At 33.6% G+C, this 5853-nt stretch overlaps 1 pseudogene across 1 annotated transcript; it reads right to left on the bottom strand.

Annotated features, from left to right (window-relative positions):
* Positions 1-818: 818 nt before the first annotated feature.
* LOC143607129 (palmitoyl-acyl carrier protein thioesterase, chloroplastic-like) lies at positions 819-5325 on the bottom strand (annotated as a pseudogene). The gene is made up of 6 exons (XR_013148892.1): positions 4594-5325; positions 2203-2335; positions 1884-1997; positions 1610-1781; positions 1460-1528; positions 819-1260 (listed from the first exon to the last, which is right to left on the bottom strand). The product of XR_013148892.1 is annotated as a palmitoyl-acyl carrier protein thioesterase, chloroplastic-like (transcript).
* Between the last annotated feature and the right edge of the window lie 528 nt (positions 5326-5853).

The raw sequence follows: 5853 nt of genomic DNA, 5'->3' as shown, positions 1-5853 counted from the left end.
ACTTTAAAAAAAATAAACAAACCAAACTTATTTTAACAAAAAAAAATGAATCAAACTATTTTTTTTACGAAATAAATGAACCAAACTCTTTTTTAAACAACAATAAGCTAACCGAACTTATTTTTAACAAAAATATCGTCGTAGCTTGCACTAAGGTGGGGTTCGATTACTTAGTTTAGAAGGAGTTACGTTCGTTTAGTTTAGTAAAAAAATAGTTCGCTTCATTTATTTTTGTTAAAAAGTTATTTCGGTTCGTTTATTTTTTAAAGACGTAGTCTGTTTCGTTTATTTTGTTAAAAAGTAATTCGGTTCATTTATTTTTGTTTAAAAACTAGTTCTGTTCGTATTTTTTATTAAGAAAAGTTTGGTTCGTTTATTTTTGTTAAAAAATAAAGTTCGGTTCTTCTATTTGTGTTAAAAATAAGGTTCGTTTCTTTTATTTTTGTTAGAAAAAAGTTCGATTTATTTATTTTTGGTTGATTATGGCTTGAATGGTTATGGTTTGGTGATTAATTCTTTAATTTGAAGGGAATTTTTAAAGATGGACTAAAACTGAACAATCACTTAATCACAAGGACTGATGCGGAAAATAAAAAAAGGGGTAAATTAGTAATTCTACATTTTCTGTTAACAACAGGGACTCACATGGTACATTTTTGAAACCACATAAACTCAACGGGTTGAATTTTTTTTCAAGGACTCATTGTGCCTCCGCCTTAAAACTATAGGGAGGCAAACAGTAATGTTCTCTTTATCTAATTGTTTTTCAATAACTATCTAAAGTTATCTTTCAAATTCTTACAATGGTTGGTATCTTGTTAACCCAGAAGGGTGGTGAGTATCAAGAATTCAGTGAACTTGCAATTTATTTTTCAAGTTTTGATTATTATACATATGTAAGCCAGCCAAGGCATAACAAGTTATTTCTAGCTGCATATATATGATGACTGATTCTTTCTTTATACACACGCTCATCATACACTACTTCATAATTCGATTCTCATATTTCAACCGCCACTCGGTCCTCCCCTTCACAATCTCATCACCAGGAGCATCATTACTTCCACCCTCAACTAAGAGAACATGTTGGCATTCAACATGGTTGGAATAAGCTATTTTGACATCGCCACACTCATCGTCCCCACCGCTGCCGCCCAGTACTGACATGAGTGATTTCACCACGTTATCCTTCCTACATTCTCTACGATAATCGAGTGTAATGCTCGCAAGTTCATACTTCTCCACAACTTGGGGAGCAGTCTGTGATAATTACCATGTGTATTAAATTAGATGGACTTTAAAACATGATGATTGCATTGTATTTGTGTGGTTAGTTATAGGTAAGTTCCCCCATCACACCCACTCCAGGCCCTACCAACACCTCTGCTACGAGCGAGATCATAATCGGTACGTTCGTTTTTGGTTTTATATTTTGTGATTAAATAGAGAAAATGCTTACCTCAAGAATCCAACCAATATACTTCACACTGTTAACATGTTGGTTGATATCCAAGTCAGTCCACTTTGGCTACATGAAAAACAATAAAAAAATCATATACGAATCGAACAATTAATGATAAAATCTTTAGAAAGATTAAGGCTGACTCACAATCAAACCCTTGCGAACATAGTCAGCAATGGCCTCTTCGAGTTTAGGTGATTTTATGCAATCATCATCCACAACCGGAGGTGCGTCTACAAAATAACGCTCAATTTCACTTCGAACTTCATTTGGAATTTTTGATAACTTCCTTGTCTCTTTATTCATCATAACCCAATTACTGCAAACGATAATTAAAAAAAACACATAAATTGTCGGCATAATTAGCAAACGAAAAAGTTACACAATATTTATTAAAAAAGTGATATACAAGGCATATGACCTTGAAGCTCTGGTTATAATATCGCCTGTTTTGCAATCACGAAGCAACCAATCACGCCGCATACTGTTTTTCCCATTTTGGCCTACCCAAGTATCCACTTGAACAGCATCACCCCTACAATAAATTTCAGAATATCAAATTTATAAACCAAGATATGTAACCCAACAGTTTAAGCCTCTACCCTGTATCCATGGGTTCAAGCCTCTACCCTAACCATTTTTCCCCATACCCTACCTATGGAACAAAAATTACTGGGTATGTTTGTTTGATTGATTATAAAAAAAAAAACCTTGTAATATTAAGCAAAATTGAATCTTACCAAGCTGGATAACGGTCAACAACCACACGCATCTTTGTCACCGCCAAAATAAATTATTCTTAAACATCTCCGGTGTTGAGCCAAATCCATCACCCATGAGTCCAATATATTTTACATGATTAAGGGAAGTTTCCTGGGAACCCATCAACTATTTAAGCTTCCGATAAACGACTATGAAAATATTATATAACAAAAAAACAATCATACCAGCAGAATCCCACTCATAAAAGAGTTATTGGTAGAGTCTGAGAAAGGTGGGTTGGGAAAATCTTTTCTCTACCCAAGGTGATAGAGAGTAAGGGTGTGTATGGGACGATTTGGGTACGTGTCGGGCCCAAACCAAATCAAAAACTGAAAAGTCAATTAACAGAATTTGAAAACCATTCGGTTTTGGTTTTCTTTCAGTCTTGCTTGTATGTTTCGGTTTGATTCGGCTCGGTATTTCCAGCTTTTACCATCTTGGCTTGAAGTTTTGGGCCAAAAATCTTCTATTTTATTTATTTATTTTTGCCCAAAGGAATGAATTGGTGTTAAAACTTTGGGCCTAAACCTTTTTGTTAGTTAAAACATAAATGATAGTTATAACTTGAGCTAATATATTTAGGGAGCACTATTTATTAAATTCTCATTAAGTACTTTAAATTCAAAATTACAAACGAAAATCAATAATTTGTTTATGGTTTTCAGTTTTTATTACATGCAAAACCGATATTGAATCGAAAGTTTGGTTTCTAGGGGGGTGGGAGGGGGGGGGGGGTTCCAAATCCATCACCCACCACACCTAATGGTATGGTGACACCTCACCCCAACCAAATCCATCACTAGTGATGGAATTCAGTGGGGGTGGTGGTGTGGTGTTTTTTTTAATTTTATACAATAAATACTAAAATAAATAAAAAAATAAAACAAGATTAAATGTTACAAAGATAAATAAATAAAAAAAACCGACAAAAAAATGGCTGATTTAGGCCTCGTCACGTTCTCGCCAACTTAGCCGACTTTTATATCATTTTTATAGCATTCAAAAGTTCAAGGTTTAATTCATAAATTATTCTACTCTATTTAAAAGAAATGTAAAAGTTAAAGGGTTAATTATGTAATGGATGCCCATCGCGGACCACCCCAGTCCTCGAGATGCCATCACGAACACCGCCGTCGGTGCCCCCCTATCACGCGTGATGGGAGTTTTGCGTGATGGCCATCACATTGTTGATACCAAGATTGTGAACGTTGGGGGAGTTTTTTGACCGTTGGGGGGGGGGGGGCATCGCCAGAATTGATGGGTCACCGGAAAAAACAGAGAAGAAGGAGACCTGCGTTTTATTATTATTATTATTATTATTATTATTATTATATTTTAGGATTAATTTCATATATACCCTTACAAACATTACAAATATCATATATATACCCTTACAAAATAACTAAAATATCATATATGTCCTTATAAACACAATTAAAGTATCATATATACCCGTATTAATTAATTAATAATAATTTAATAAATAACATTTTACCGTTATTTTTCAAAAAAAATAACTTTTATATATGCTCATTTTTACAAATAGACAATTTTACCCCTTTATATTATATAATGTGTTTATACCATATACTATTATTTTAATTTGAATTGACATTTCCCACCTTTAACGACAACCAAATCGTCTCTCGTCACATCTTCAAAATTGCAAACCATTCGAAGATTTGTCCTATCAAATGGTCTACACTGTAAAACCTTTTATCGCATTTAATCAAACTAGAGTAATATGGTCATTTTTTAAATTTATGATGAATTGGGTATATATGATTAATTAATAACTCTGTAAGGGCATATACGATATTTTTAATTTTCCATGGGTATATATGATATTTTCAATATTTGTAAGGGTATATATGAAATTGCCCCTATATTCTAAATACAATTTACACAATTAACCCTTTAACTTTCACAATTCTTTTAAATATAATTTAGAATAATTTACGAATTAAACCTTGAACTTTTGAATGCTATAAAAATGATATAAAAGTCGGCTAAGTTGGCGAAAACGTGACGAGGCCTATATTAACCATTTTTTTGTCGGTTTTTTTATTTATTTATCTTTGTAACATTTAATCTTGTTTTATTTTTTATTTATTTATTTTAGTATTTATTATATAAAATTAAAAATAAAAACCATCACACCACACCACCACGACCACTAAATTCTATCACTAGTGATGGATTTGGTTGGGGTGAGGTGTCACCATACCACTGGGTGTGGTGGGTGATGGATTTGGAACCACGCCCTCCCCCTATGAAAACATAAAACCAAACAATTTATTTTTTCTTGTTTGGGACATTGGGTTTCATGCACAACTTATGAAAATACATTTATAAAGAACATAACATACCTGCATATGATTCATTAGCGTTTCAATTGATGTTGTTCGATCAGCACCTACTTCATATGATCTAATAATGAAATTTTGGCGGAACACAAGGCTATCTAGAACCATTCTCCCTAAACCCCATGGATCCAAGTCAGCAAGCCGATCGAGTCGTTTAGGCTTCCAGTCCAGCGTCATCCATTGCTTCTGTGCAGCTAAAAATATTGTCGTGATCGCAGCAAGAAGCATGCTCCAATCTGGCAATTGGTTGATTAAGGTTCTCGATTCATGTGATGAAGCATTATCATTTGTTTTGAGCCCATTCATGGCGTGTGTTTTACCCACATTCACCTCCTGTGAACTTGCTTCAACTTGAACACCGCCAGAAGCCATAGATTTTGTCTTGATCCCACGCATATTTAAACTACCCGATTCGTTTCCATGTTTACCCGATGTCTTGGCCCCAAAATGAGGCTTTGGGGAAGAAACTGGAAATATTGATGCAATAGCAGCAGTAGTAGCAATCATGTTTAATCTACACCAATGTTCAATCAATTAACTGAAGTTGATTTATAGCCTGTTAGATTCTAGCTAGAAGAAATTAAAGTTATCATCAATCATGATTAACCTGAACTTGTAAATGCGATTTATTTCACATTAGCTAGGTGTTAATTGCTAAACCTACCTTTCATAAATACTACACGCCCAACAAAATTGAAACCGTAACACTTTTACCGGTTTACCAAACAAAATCAATCAATTGCGGATAACCCGACAACCAAGGGTATGCGTGAGCCCGAAAAAACCAAACTAAAATAATCGAACAGAAACAAAAATCAAATATGTTTTCATAAAAAACAAACTTTTGCGTGTAACTAAATCCAGAAAACCGAACAGAACTTATAGATTTTTAAGTTTTAAGTTATAATAGTTTAAATATATAGTTCAACCCAAATATTTTTAAATCAATTGTATAATAATTAATTAATAAATATTAAATAACAAAAAATATAGGCCAAATTCATTATTTCGCAAACTTTGTTTTCGGCTAAAAACTTCAAGCCCCAATGGCAAAACCGAAACCTAACGGTTTTCAGAACTGACATTTAGCTTAAAAGCGAACCGACACTCGATTTCACAATCCTAATTCCAAAGTACACAGATCATAACTTGACAAAACACGACACGAAACGAAACAAATGCATGCAAATTGTAATTAATTCACCTTGTTCTTAATTAGCTATTGAGGATCAAGAATGGCTGCAAACTGCTGGTGAATTCATG

Source organism: Bidens hawaiensis, unplaced genomic scaffold (genome assembly GCF_021521415.1).
Source record: "Bidens hawaiensis isolate Kalapana, Puna unplaced genomic scaffold, B.hawaiensis_p1.1 tig00079537_1, whole genome shotgun sequence".
NCBI lineage: Eukaryota > Viridiplantae > Streptophyta > Magnoliopsida > Asterales > Asteraceae > Bidens > Bidens hawaiensis.
The sequence above is the reverse complement of the archived record's forward strand: the minus strand, read 5'-3'. Positions and strand labels throughout refer to the sequence as shown.